This window comes from Coturnix japonica, chromosome 1 (assembly GCF_054131305.1).
Source record: "Coturnix japonica strain WE chromosome 1, WE-NBRP24, whole genome shotgun sequence".
NCBI lineage: Eukaryota > Metazoa > Chordata > Aves > Galliformes > Phasianidae > Coturnix > Coturnix japonica.
The window spans coordinates 159,566,375-159,581,139 of NC_140663.1; the positions used below are offsets into that span (position 1 = coordinate 159,566,375).

The following is a 14,765-nucleotide window of genomic DNA, read 5'->3' on the forward strand; positions in this document are numbered from 1 at the left end:
TAACGTTTAGCGAGGCCCCTTTTGGCAGAGAACGTGGAAAGAAGAGGGGCGTGGGAAGGAGAGAGAGACAAATCCCGGCTGCCCGCTGGAGGACCCGGCGGTTCCTGGCCGTACCCTCGGAGCGGGGCTCAGCGGGCGGAGGGGCCCCTCTTTGGGGAACAGAAAGGCGAAGCCGAGCCCGCAGGGTTCCTGCCTCTGCTCCTTGTGTTGCTTCTTTTTTTTTCCTCCTAAACCTGTTCGCGTTTCGTCTCAGCTTCACGCGAACTTGGCTAGTTCCGTACCGACGCTGCCTTCTGACGCCGGTGTGAAGTTAATCCCCCTTTACTTGATGCCAGGTCAGGAGAGAAAGAAATCCCCGAGCTCTGTTTTTGCCCAGGGAGAGCGTTTGTGGCACCCGCTGCAGCCTGGACGTTTCTCAAGGGCACTCCCGGTGCTCCCGATGGCGGACTGCCGCCAGCCTGCGTGCTGCTGTCACAGAGGGGTGGCAGAGCTCTGCCAGGTAACCTCCGTTCTGAGGGCTCTGCCGGTGCTGTGCCCGCATCTCATCAAGTAATTAAGGTTAAAAAAGACCACCGAGATCGTCTTGTCCGACCGTCATTTCTGTACATCTCTTAGTTGAGGGGGAGCGGAATGTCATGGCTGTCACTGGATAGCTTGCTCCTTATTCTTGCAGCAGAATATTTTCTCTTATTCCTGTGTCATGGTTCACATTTATAGTATCTCTGTATAAAAGCAGCGAGCTCTTCTCTGCCTTTTCTTTTATTCGGGGTGAAATTCTGTTCTGTGAGCAAAACCTGCAGTGGTGGCAATAGGAAGACGGAGCCTTGTTTCAGCCATGCAACTCATAGTCCATGTGTAGGATAAATTAGGCTGCTGAAGTGATGGCATTGTCTAGTTGCTTCATGTCATTGTTTCCTTCACAGCTTTTCTACCGCAGCCCAAAGGAGTGAATTTTGTCAAGAGATCAGGAACAGTGCAATACGGAGGGTGATCGACCACAGTTCTAAGCTATCCCAGCCCCTCCCTCCCCATGCACTAAAAATATATTTTGCCTTTTGGGATGAAATAGAGGCAGCACTCTCCTCATCACTGAGTTTCAACCCTCTCAGCTGTTTATTTTCCTTCATGTCTTGTTAAGGGCACCCTGGCCATGCTCTGAGCCCACTCCCATATATCAGTGTGTTGTGGCCTGGCTGCAGCCCCTGCCCAGCTTGGAGCTGGGTGCCCACCTCTCAGAGCGGCCGGAGAAGCCCTTGGCCATAGCATGGAGTGCTGATCTGCTCTCAGCTGGAGCTGAGTGTGTGGCACCCCTCAGTCCTGGGGGTCAGGATACACCTTTCCTATGCAAGGACTCCATTTTATAACGATACATGTATCTCGAGAGGAGAAAGAATAGTTTGCTTCTATTAAAACTGTTTCTTCCTGTCATTATGATGTAATGAGGATAGCGATGTGTAGGCCTGGAGATGCTCTGTTTCTTCAGGTCAGGAAGAAGCTCGTTATCCATAGCGATGTTTAAATATTGAGTCATTACAAAGACATTTGAATGAAGATCTCACCAGTGTCAGTATAATTTAACCAGGTGATCAAGCATATTCTCGTCTGTCTTAGGATCATTCCACTGTGTTTTTAGCTGCAGTTTCTCTCATCAAGTTCAGAGTTGGCTGTAGAAATGAAGGTGACTAAATGCAGTCAGTAACTTAATATACAATTTACAGAAGGAGCACTTGAAAAACTCATTTTCAGTCCCTTTTTTTTTAAGCACCATCCTTATTTCAAAGGAGCTTGTTCAGGAGGGAAAATGGTCCTGTTATTTGATTGCTTTTTAAAGAGAAGCACTTGCAGGCTGTCACCTTGCTCATGTATGTTTTTATTTACTTGTATGATTTTGCAGTTTGCATTTCTCTTTATCCACCCACTCTGCAATTCGCATTAAAAAATAAATAAATGCCATTCTTCTGTAGGAGTTGGCATCATAGTGGTGGGCTGTTGTATTACGAAGGCTCTGTCACGTTTACTAAAATCTGCTATGAATTACTTAAGTATTACCATAATTACATTTCAAAGCATCCGATGGCACGGGCTAACCCTCTCCTAATAATTAACTATTCTAATTGATGCTTCTTCAAATGTGGTCTTCCTGTCCTACCTTTGAAATGCTGAGGATCTTCTGTACATGAATTCCTTCAGTAAGCTTTGTGCTCATGTGTAGATGTAGTTTGATCCAGCTTTCTCTTCTCTGATGCTTGGTTGACTTCTTTCCAGAACTACAGCAGATTTTACCAGGTAACCATTTCAGCATCACTTCTTAAATAATTAACATAGCGCTTTATCATTTGCATTCCATTAATGAACTGGATGGTGACACACTGCATTCCAAGCATCCTAAGTTTGTGTTGCATTATTCCTTAGGAATACACTCTACTTAAAGGCTAAAACTCTGCTCCAGGAATGAGACCTGCTGCCATTGGCCTCTGTACTTGTGTAGTTTCATTAACTTGATGAGGACTGGACATGCATGGAATAGTCTTTGAATGCGATACTGTGTTTCTAGAGTCTTAAACTCCCATCCCCATAAATGCTGGTGATTGTGGTAGCAACAGGGTATCGTTGAATGCATTGAGTAATTTCATCAGATAAGCCCATGTGTTCTGGGCTGCCTTCACAAAGGGGTGGCAGCAGGAAGAGGGAGGTGATTGTCCCCCTTTACTCAGCTCTTGTGAGGCCCCATCTGTAGTACTGTGTCCAGGCCTGGGACCCCCAGTGCAGGAAGGATGTGGAGCTCTTGGAGTGGGTCCAGAGGAGGGTCACTAATATGGTCAGAGAGCTGGAGCACCTCTCCTATGAGGAAAGGTTGAGGGAATTGGGCTTATTTAGCTCACAGAAAACTCCAGGGAGTCCTCATTGTGGCCTTCCAATACTTGGGAGGGTAAAAACAGGAGGGGGTACGGCTGTTTATGAGGATGGATACTGATAGGACAAGGGGGATTGGTTTTAAACTTAGATGGGAGGTTTAGGTTAGATATGAGGAGGAAGTTTTTCACTCAGAGGGTGATGACACACTGGAACAGGTTGCCTGAGGAGATTGTGGATGCCCCATCCCTGGAGGCATTCAAGGCCAGGCTGGATGTGGCTCTGGTGGTTGGCAGCCCTGCACATAGCGGGGGGTTGAAACTGGGGTCCTTTTCAACCTTCTATGATAACTTACTGTTGTCATTTGGTAGCAGCTACAGTTTGAGGGACAGATAGCGGAGCTGCTTTCAAGTTGTGTTTTCTTTCTTGCTGGTGAAGCACTGTGAGGTGCTCTGTGGACTATATCAAAACAAGCTATTAAAAACAAAATAAAGCCCAGCAAGCTGCAACATGACAAGACATGCAAAACCACCAACAACTAGGTTCAGTCCAAAAGTTGTTACTCAATTGAGTATCTATTTCTTAGTTGTTATCAGAAGAATTTGGGAAGCTGAATCTTTTTATGTTCTTATGATACTTCCCCTTACGCACATGATTCTTCAGGGGCTTCGGAACATGGCTCCATATGACTGAAAATCATTGTGCTGTCTGCTGTTTCCTTCATTGGTGCATTTTAGTGGAGGGAGACTGTGTGTATGTGTGTTGTTTTAGAAGTTTAGTTCAGAATGGTTATGAGTAGCTTAGTGTAGAGTGTATGTAACATCCATCATCTGTTTCAGTAATGGCTAAGAGGAAAAGGATGGATGTATATACATCTGGTCCTGCAGTACTAGGAGCATCTGAGCATCCTTGAATAAGATTCAGGCAGGAGAGGCTTAAGGGGGTACCTCATTGAATGTGGCATTCTAACGTATTCAGCATACTCCAAAACAATGTTTGTATGTCCTTTATTTGTTCAGGGAGGGGCAGCTGTACTTGTGGATGGGACAGTGAGTGTTGTCTGTGGCTTGGTGCAGCATTGTAAGTGTAGGCTGGCTGTACAGATTGCTCCTTCTTGCCCACCCTTGGCCCTTGTCCTTGGTACCTGTCCTTTTTCACTCCAGTTTTGTTCTGTAACTCCATGAAATAGGAGAGGGAATGGGTTCTGAAGGACATTCAGCTCCTCCCCTGTTGGGAGTACAGGGCAGCCAGCAGTGAGTGCTGGCAGGGTTCAGCAGGATGGAAAGACAAAAACCAAATGCTGAGTATCTGACTGTAGCGAAATGATCACCTCTACAGCAGAGACATCGAATTGTGCACGTTAAAAACAAATTGCCAGACTTATCTGAGGAATACAGACAGAACAGTCAGGACTAGATGGGGACAAGCGGCGGCTCTGCAGAATTGGTGCCAGCTTCAGGTGCCTCACAGCTTGTGCTGCTGTTTGCATGGATCTAAACTTAACTTTTCCCCATCAGCATTTTATTTTAGGTTGTTCCAGGCCCGTGTCTCTTTTCTTTGTCTCGGCCTGAGGTTGTACTTGGAAGCCATTCTGCCTGAATATGACCCATCCAGCAGACTGAGTAGGCAAAGCTTTAGGAGAATGTCAACAAAGTGACGAAGGATGGACTTGGCTATTTTTAACATGGGATTCTTTCTTAGGGCAACTTCCGTGGGTGTTGAAAGGCCTGGTCATGATACATGCAGTCAGTGGGCTCTGTTTTATACTTATGCTCGTTTGCTGTTGTTTCTGAGCAAAAGTCAGAATGTAAACTTGTGAAGTCCCCTATGTGCTTATGCAATAGGGAAGAGAACGGAGAGCTCGGTTCTGACTCAGCCTCTGAGTGCTACTCTACTTTGCAGGAATCCAGAAGTATCTGGAATGTGACTAATCATTCTTGTGGTTTTATGTAGAAGAGATAGTATGGCTTGTTTTCAGTCTTTGCTTTGTGTAGGTCTGAATCCTCTGACTTGGTTATTTCTTATTGCAAGTGAAAGGCAGAGCTGCTGATCAGCGCTCTTTTCAATATTGTCTGTTCGCAATTAACTGAGCCTGCTAAAGCAGCAAGCCTTCCCTGCCACAATTTTGCATGCATAAACTTGGGCTCACCGTAATTATTAAAGGACTCTGACTGAGTGCAGTGCTTTCATTTTAGAAGCCACTGGAAATGAGCAGAATATCAATGAGGAATTGTAACTTTGCTGTTCTCATGTCAAAGACCCCAACTCTTCATTGGGTTTAGCCTCATTCAAGGATCTGGCTTTAGAATTTCATGTATTGTTTAACAATTACCCTATAAACTCAGCTAGAAGGACAGCTTTTAATTTTTGATAGTTTGTTACATGTACTTTGCAGATCATCTTGGAAAATGATCATTTCTTTATTGGGTTATACACCAGACAAATACACATTGACAGATGGAAGGAAACACTAATGGAAGAAAAAAATGAAGAATCAACAGCCTGCAACAATTGTAAAGAAATAAATGGAGGCGTCAGATTCTGCAGGTAGCCTTATGCACTTCAGTACCATAGTTCTTATATCTGAAAGGAAATATGTGGGAGGTGGAGAAAAAGTTGCTAATTGGGCTTTCCGAAAACGTGCTGGAGGTCTTTTTATTTTCGAATGCAGCACTTAAAGAAAAGGTGAAGACCTTCTGACTTGTGGGTCTGTTGGGCCTCAGCGATGTAGTTGTGTGGAAACATTCAAACAGTGTTGCTACTTACTTGTGGAAATGCAGTGTGTTTTGCAGCTCTAGTTCTGCAGAGGCTCAATGAGTTGCTGCTGGTAAACCATCCACAGTTTGCATTGAGACTGCACATATGTTGAAATCTGACTTAAAACTGTAGTGTATGTTTTCCACAACCAGAAACTAAAATGGGGGTTTGGCTGACTGCACAGTTGTGGCATTACCGTCAGTGTCTTGTAAGTTTTCTACTTTCTGGTAAAGAAATCTGAAAATAGCTTGCCAGTGGAAGGATCACACTTGTGTGGGTTTATGTGTTTTTGTTAGTTTGCTGGTTTAACTTAAATTTTTGTGTGTGATTCAGTTTAGAATTAAAAGGAAACATTGTGGCAGAGTTCAGCAGAGATTTTGTTCCATAATACAGTTGTTATGGAGACAGAAACAAGCAGGAAACTCCTTGAGTTCTCTGTAGCCCTTGCAAATCAGGAGAGTGAAAACATACGTTTCTGGTTTCAGTTCGGCAGAGTTCTACCACCAGATAAAGAAATGGATTCCTTAGAGGGACTTGGGGACCAAACAGCACAGGGACACCATCTTTGCAGTAGTTGGTTGAGGCTTTGGGCAGCCTGGTCTGGTATTAAATGGGGAGGTTGGCAGCCCTGCCTGTGGTGCGGGGGGGGTTGGAGATTCATGGTCCTTGAGGTGTCTTCCAACCCGGGCCATTCTGTGATTCTGATTTAAAAATAAGCACGTATATTTGTTTGTTGTTTGTAAAGTGGGGTCCTGAGCTCCTGTGGAAGCTTTTCCATGATCTTGGTAATGCAGCATTAATTGATGAAAGCTTAGTACCGATTTCAGAATAAGCACAAGGAAATGGATTTCATTTCAATCTCTAAAAGAAACAAAAAAAAGCATCTAATCTCAAAAAATAATCATACTTCAAAGTCTTGTGTGGTAGCATTGGTTGGTATCTCTGCAGTGGAGTTATGGTATGGTAACGTTTTGTGGTCTGGCAGGGATCCACATCACCATAATCTGTTTCTGAAGCTTAGCATCTGCCTCAGATAGGACTACTCCGTCTATCTCTGGAATCTGACATGTTTTTAATATAGGGAAATAAGAGAATGGTGATAAAATAAAGAAGTTCAGTGTTAATCAAAAGTCTTTCTTATCTGGGGCTATGAATTTCAGATTGCCTCTTTAAAGGTAGATTAGTGTCAGACTTCATGGGAATATATGTGGCATGTGCTAGTAAGCCTCAGGAAAGTTATTTTAAACTATATTACTCTAACATAATCATTCTTAAAGAGCTCTTTTTGGGATATTTCTTTCAAGATAAGGTGCTGTCAGATATTCTTTGGGCATCCTTATCTCTAATATACTGCAAGTGACTGACTAGAACAGTGAGAAAGATTTTTTAAAGCCTGAAATACCTACTTACAAGGTTTTTCAATTGTTTTCAAAGAATTCTTATTAGTGTGGGCAGTATCACAGAGATCAGAAGTAGGTGAACTCTTGGACTGGTGTTTGGTGGTTGTAGATGATGTACAGCACATTGCTGTACCTGGGTGTATTGATTGATGCTCGGCTGAACTGAGCCAGCTGTGTGTCCAGGTGGCCCAGAAGGCCAACGGCATCCTGGCTTGCATCAAAAACAGTGTTACTAGCAGGAACATGGAAGTGATTGTTCCCCTGTACTCAGCACTGGTGAGACCCAGCCTGGAGTACTGTGTCCAGTTTTGGGCCCCTCGCTGCAAGAAAGACATTGAGGCCCTGGAACGTGTTCAAAGAAGGGCAACAAAGCTGGTGAGGGTCTGGAGCACAGGCCATATGAGGAGAGACTGAGAGAGCTGGGATTGTTCAGTCTGGAGAAGAGGAGGCTCAAGGGAGACCTCATTACTCCCTATAACTACATGAAGGGGGAGGTTGCTGTGAACTGGGGGTTGGCCTCTTCTCTCATGTAACTGATGATAGGACTATAGGGAATGGCTTCAAGTTGCACCAGGGGAGGTTCAGGCTGGGTGTTAGGAAATACTACTTCTCTGAAGGAGCGGTCAGGCAGTGAAATGGGCTGCCCAGGGAGGTGGTGGAGTCACCAATGCTGGAGGTGTTCAAGGAACGTTTGGATGTTGTGTTGAAGGACATGGTTTAGTGAGAACTGTTGGTGATTGGTGGATGGTTGGACTGGATGATCCTGTAGGTCTTTTCCGAGCTTGGTGATTTGGTGATTCTGCTTAAGGCATGCCTAGCCCGAATGCCTGCCGTTTTGGCTGTGAATGAACATACTTTTAGTTGGTGCAAACAAGTCGGTTATGACACTGTATGTTTATGAGAAAAATTAAACAAGCTGTTGTCCCAACAGAGTGGTGATCTTCCTGATAATGAAGGCTTCCCAAGTTCCCACTTGCTTTTATACTGGACAGGACTGCCCTGTAGCAGGTAGGTCTAGCAGGGATGCAGCATCACATGTGTGCCATGGCTGCCTGCATGGGTTGGTTGCACTGCCAATAAACCCAGTGAGCGTGGTGGGAGTGCAGGATCACTGGGCTGGCCCTTTGAGTGAACAGCTGTGGAGGTGCACTGCTTTCCCTGGTACACGAATCATAGAATCACTAAGGTTGGAAAAGACCTTAAAGATCATCGAGTCCAACCACAACCCAACCACACTACCCTAACTAACAACCCTCCGCTAAATCATGTCCCAGAGCACCGCATCCAGATGGTTTTTAAACACATCCAGGGACAGTGACTCAACCACCTCCCTAGGGAGCCTATTCCAGTGCTTCACAACCCCTTCTGTAAAGAAGTTTTCCCTGATATCCAACCTAAACTTACCCTGCTGAAACTTGAGGCCATTTCCCCTCATCCTGTCACCAGTGAGAAGAGACCAGCCCCGCTCTCACTGTAATCACCTATCAGTAATATGTACAGTAAATACGTTCAGTAAGACAGTGCAGTAAAATTGCTTTGAAGCATTCTAGTTTGTCTAGTCAGGAACCCCACGCTCACAAGGTGCAGTTTCCCAAACACAGTACCTTAGGCCATAAAAATGTGTAATGTTTGACTCAAATATTCAAAGGTTTTGTACCAAAGTATGTTGTAATACATATTCTTTGTGCTGCCAGTTTCTAAGAAGGGACTATTTTAAAGACCAGCTTTATACTTCAAGATGTGTTAAGTGTTTTTATGGGAGTTTCTGCTAGTTCATTTCAATGTAAATTACTGAGGAAGGGAAACGTTTTTCCAAAACATAGTAGTGAGTGTTTCTAGCTGTCTAGACACTAAGAGCGAAGCTTTAAGATTCAATATGTCAGATCCTGGCACCAATAGAACAGCTTGTTACTGAGAAATTTGACTTAGTCGTAAGGATTTCATTTTCTGATGGCACAATGGCTAGGAGTTCTTATTAAACAAACTGCCACAGTTCTTGATTTCTGTCTGATAAATTGCTTCTGGCCAGTGTAATTTCATAAGAATTGGGGTTTTGTACCAATCTGGAAGTGAGGATTTTTTTTGATTGATTTCTAATTATGGTTAAAATGATTTGGTAGTTTAAAATTTCCGTTGTAGTAGGTGGAATACTAGGTAAACTCTAAGTTTAAGGCCATAAGAAGATGGCAGAGGGTATTTGCTGACTTGTTTTAGCTTGCAGGTTGTTGGCTGAATTGTGTTTTTTCTTGCAAAGGAAGGTATCCTGTGATATCAATTTCAGAAGCCTCAACAGAAGGCTTGAATCGTGCTCTTCTGCAATGAACTCTCATTGCTTACCTCAGCAGCAGTGCTGGGGCTTCCTTACACATCCTGCTTCTGACGGGTGTGAAAATGAGCTCTGTGTACCCTTTTCTTCAGGCAGGGAAAACCCTAAGGCTGCAGTGTGGGTGCGTAACACTTCCAACCTTGGTGATTCTATGAAAAGACCTCCAAGGTCATCTGGTCCAGCTGTTCACTTACCACCAATATTTCTCCCTAAACCATGTCCCTCAGTACAGTGTAACATTTCTTGAACACCTCTGGGGGCAGTGAGTCCACCTCCTCCCTGGGCAGCCAATTCCAGTGCCTGACCACTCTTTCAGAGAAGAAATATTTCCTAACATCCAATCTGAATCTCCCCTGAAGCAACTTAAGACCATTTACTCTTGTTCTATCACCCCCACCTTGCCACAATCTCATTTCAGGCAGTTGTAGAGAGCAATAGTAATGTCTGTTCTGAGCCTCCTGTTCTGGCATAGTACAGGGCTTAGTGCTGCCATACGTTCTTAGTGCAGGTGGCAAGCAGGACTCAGTAAGACCTCAATAAAGATGAAATTTTTGGTGAGGTTGGACTTTTCCCAAAGTAAGAGCCATGGCTGCATCTTTCCCTCAGTTGTCTATAAAGGGTGTAAAGCCTCTCTATAGAGGCTGGTACTTCTGAGGTTGTCTTTTTTCAATATCCGTCTGTGTTTTAAGTGAATAGCAGTGGCAAAATATACATGGTGAACTGAGTATGGTGCATCTACTACTGCGCTATTTATGGCATATATTGAAAATTGGACATTGAGGGAACTCTTAGACTGGTAAGATGAAATACAGAAACATTCAGAAATAAAAGGATCAAGATAGAGCCATGTGGTGTTGCTTAGCTGCCCATTGGCTGTTAAACTGTTATTTTTTACTATTTTTTTTATCCAGAAGCCCATGAGTTTTTCCTATCATAATACGTCTTCCTTATCCAGCACCTACTTGTTTTTAAGGCTGGATCTGCCTGTGCCTTTTTGAACTGCTCCAACCTTGTTTAGAAGAGGTCTTAGTTCACCGCGAGTCTTCCTGTGATATCAGTCTCTAGCAAGTACTTCAGAAAACTCCATTCCTTTCCAAAAGATCTGCTTAAACCTGAAGTGATCTTAAGAGAACAAATCCGCAGCGGTTTCCTGTGTTCAAGGACTTGGGATGTAGTTTTATGCTTAAGTTATCTCTCCTGTGTTCTCTTCTTTTAGAAGTTTAGAAGGGTAACTGGCTTTATGCGAGGGGAACGGAATGATGATCAGTCAGTGCCTTTATCTGCAGACATACTGGTTGGTCCTTTTTCTTTAGCTGGGTTTGAAATTTGCCAAAGCGAATAACTTAGAGTGCTGAGTAATACCAGATAAGGTGGAGCGAAGGTGAAGAGTTTCCTGCCTTTATAAGTTGGTTCTGCTGCTGCATATCAGTCCTGACTTTGATGCCTTAAAAAAGTCGTAGGTTGTGTATTTCATTTATAATGAGCACGTGGTTAGGAGATATTTTGTTCCTGTTATCTTCTGCCAAAAAAAGAGAAACTTCTTGTTTTATTTTATCTTCTTGTTCTCAGCGTATAGACGTGAGGCCCCAGAGGGAAAGAAATCACTGGGGAGATTGTTTAAGTTTTTGGCCTCTTCTGCCACCAATAGTGTAGTTTTGAAGTTTTTCTCTCTTACTATGTGCAGTTCTGGAAGGGACAGATAATTCCTGAATAAACCCAGCATTTTCTGCAGTCATTTTTGTGTCAAATAATAGTTTTTCTTGTAAAATCAGATGACAACATGTTCCAAAAATGTGGTTTTCAGGAAGAACCGTATCTATTTGTTGTGATAGTTTGAAATTTCATATGCAAAACAAATGCATCCAGAATCTTAAAATACAGCAGTGTTGTATTTTGTTCTGTCTGACTTTTGGGTGAAGGCAGCAGTTATTCAGCTGTGTTCTACTGGGAGCTGTATTGGCCAGCCCTAGAGTGTCCCTGGGGCTCCTGGGAGAGGGAAGAGAAAATCTTCTGAGTCATTTCCAAACAGTTCTGGCTGGGTTTCTGGAAAAGATGGCACTTGTTGTTTTTATTGTAGGCATTTTGAACTGCTGTAGGAGCTTGCAGGAGGGTGGTGGTAGCAGCTGAAAGGAGCACAGGGAGAAGCCAAATCATGGTTACACAACCATCTTGCGATGAGCGTACACGCAGTGCATGTACTGGTCAGAGTGTTCAGGCTTATTTATGGGCAGTAATGTGCCATACAAGCACGTGAGGAGCAGCAAACTATCAAGGAGTTAGCATGATTTTTCTCATACCGTGTATAGGTTTGTACTCTTAGGGAAAGAAATTCTATTATGTGAAGTTTTTAACAGATGGAAGGCATGATAAATGGTAGGTTTTCTCATGGCTGTCCTTGTCCCTATCTCTGTATGACAAATGCAAACATACCCAGATCCATCCCTTAATTAGTATTTATATGTTTGATGTTGATCCTGAGTAGAGGTAGAAAAGTACTGTGTGTTACTCTGGGTGGAAAACTGAGATGTCTGTATACATGATATCACATCTTTTGGCAAAGGTGTATCTTGCATTACCAAATTCAGCTCTAAAGCTGGAAAGTTTCCAAGACTTGATTAAGTTGCCACAATGTGGCTTTTAGTGCCATTTAGTGTGTGCTGATGGCCTGGGGTGTCTGCGTGGCAGACTGCTCCCACAAGTGATATCGATGCCCTTCTGGAGGAGCAGCTGCTGCTCATAGTGGGGATATATCCCAAGACATGAAGATAGCACCAGAGGTCTGTGTTTGGGTAATTTGCAGTATTTTCATATTGTTTGCTTGGTATGCTGCCTTTTCTTAGCTTAAATTTATTAAGTTGTGCTTCAAAATCATTAAAAGTTTTCATTTACAGTAAATCACAGTTCTATCCAGTTTCATTATTCCTTACAGAAAGCTTCAGCATCTATGTTTGTGAATAGCGCAGCAGAAAGGGAGATTTCTTGCAGTCAACCTACATTCCCTTTTCACACACAGAATCACAGAATGACCCGGGTTGGAAGGGACCTCAAGGATCACGTAGTTCCAACCCCCCTGCCTGGCAGGGCCACCAAACATACACCTTTACTAGATCAGGTTGCCCAGGGCCCCGTCCAACCTGGTCTTGAACACCTCCAAGGACAGGGCATCCACAACCTCCCTGGGCAGCCTGTTCCAGGGCCTAACCACTCTCCTAGTAAAGAACTTCCCCCTAACATCCAACCTAAATCTTCTCTCCTTCAACTTGGATCCATTTCCCCTAATCCTGCTATTGTCAGCCCTTTCAAAGAGAAACATAGAAGAGTTTCTCCTAATTACAGCTCCGTGGAAACTTGGGTAGCTGCAGGTGTGCTGCTCCTGTCATGGCCAGGCGGGCACTGTGTGATGGCAGATGTATGACCAGGTGAGATCCTGTCAGAGCTGTCACATACAACCTGTCCAAAAATAGAGTGGAGGCTGAGACAAGTTAATACAATGAATTTAAAAGTGATTGAAGTTATCCAGTGAGAACTTGCGCACAACCTGATGAGCTGAGAAAATCATCTGAAGTCCTTGAAAATGCCTTACCCCATCAGCTTCATAATTTGTGGTATAAAGTTGGACTTGAATGGGCTGTGCTAAATATCAGAAAAAGTGCAGTGTATTTCTGGTGCATTACAGTCACACTCGTGTGGCAGAAGAGAAAAATACTGCCTGTACGTGTATGTTGTCTTTTAAAGATACTGAAGTTGTTGTAATGAAATCTCACGAAGGAATTCAACTTGGTTTTGTGGTACCAGGTTAAAAGAAAGAAGCGCACTCTTTGGAGCTTGACAGGCATCTCTTGACATTTGGCCTGGAATGTTTGCAGTATGCTTCATATTCTCAGAGCAGAAACAAATGAACAGGCTGAGAATTTATGCGTACGTAATTAAATAATGAAGATTCCTTGGCATTATATAACAGGCTTCCTTGTATTCATACCTTATCACTTCCCTGGCAAGATTTCTATCATACATTAGAGTAAATATCATTCCTCATACTTGAGAGTTGTATTTCTCTTTAGGAGTGCAGCTTCTGATAGCTGACTTACAGTGCAAACCCTTTGTCCAACTGTATTTCATATTTTTACTTTAGTCTTAGCCCTCTTTATTTTTTGAGATGTTTTAGAATCATAGAAATACCCAGGGTGAAAAAGACCTTGAAGATCATCGAGTCCAACCGCATAAGGTTCCAAATCTTATGATGGAAACCTAATGATTGTACATAAAGCCTTTCCAGCGTAAACTGTTGTGAAAGAAGAAAGAATTGCCATGCCATGATTATCCTGAGATATAACGTTTTTCTCTAGATGCTTAAAGGCTATATCTTATTTCCACCAACACTTCATGTTTGGAGCAATTTTATGTGGAGGAATCTTTATATAGCACCTATCTAAACAGGCACCTATCTAAATATAGTCTCCATCCATATGACAAGACTAATCTCAGTGTTTGGGCTTCTGGCAGACCTCTTTTGGATGGCTAGATTTCATTACTGAGAGATCAATCAAAAATTAGCAAATTAGACTTGCTATATCAGGAGCCTTGGAAATAATACTTGACTTAAGGAGTCAGAAGACTTTATCATTTGTAAGTATAAAGTATTTATGATATTCCTCTGAAAGGTTCGGCATGCAGTGTGTGTGGGAAGCAGTGCTGTACATGCTTCCTTATGTCTACAAGACCAAAGCAGAGGTGGAAGCCCACAGCTATGTTCTTTCCTTCAACTCCATCCATTTTCTGCTGTGGTATATGGGCTGTTACACCTCTAACATAGCTTCTATTTGTGGATGAGTGTATCATGGTGATTGAACTCAGGCAGCTTATTCCAAAGACTTCTATTGTTCAAACTAAGCTGAAAACGATCTGTGGGATAAAGCTGTGACCTAGTTTTGGATTTCCATGCTTTGGGAAGTATTGTTTTGCCAAACCCCTGCATGTGTATTTCTTTAATTCCTTTTTTCATCTTTGAAGGTTGATTAATTACTTATTTTTTTAGGTCGATGGCTCACGTTTTCTGGGAATAGAATGGGCATTATATTCTATTCAATGTTAATTTTGAGGGTTTTATTTTTACAAGAGAGGGAATTTTTCACCCAGTGTGGTATTAGAAAAGCTCGGCCTGCCCAGCCCACGTGCTGGCTCTCAGCAAAGTACCCTGCATGATTCTAGCATCAACACTCTACATATACAAGGAAAATTCTCTACCTAATCTGTAATGATGGCTGTTTGGTTTTCATAAATTCAGTATGGTTTTAAGGTATCCCTTAATTCCAATGCAGAAATTGAGATGGTTTTATTTAAAAACTTCTATGTGCTCTTGTCAAGTCACTGCGCTATTTGCCCATCTCTGGCTGGTCAAACAGTGACACAAACTTACATGAGAGCTGGTG

The 14,765-nt window shown here is 43.1% G+C and overlaps 1 protein-coding gene and 1 long non-coding RNA gene across 2 annotated transcripts in view; both read left to right on the forward strand.

Annotated features, from left to right (window-relative positions):
* Nucleotides 1-14,765, forward strand: part of UBL3 (ubiquitin like 3) — a 52,346-nt gene that overhangs the window by 198 nt on the left and 37,383 nt on the right. The gene's annotated exons all lie outside the window — the stretch shown is intronic.
* The window catches only part of LOC146762811 (uncharacterized), a 40,864-nt gene continuing 26,099 nt past the window's right edge, over nucleotides 1-14,765 (forward strand). The window contains exon 1 of the long non-coding RNA XR_014948970.1: nucleotides 1-14,765. This exon is cut by the window's right edge and continues 25,461 nt beyond it. This is a non-coding gene — a long non-coding RNA (uncharacterized LOC146762811).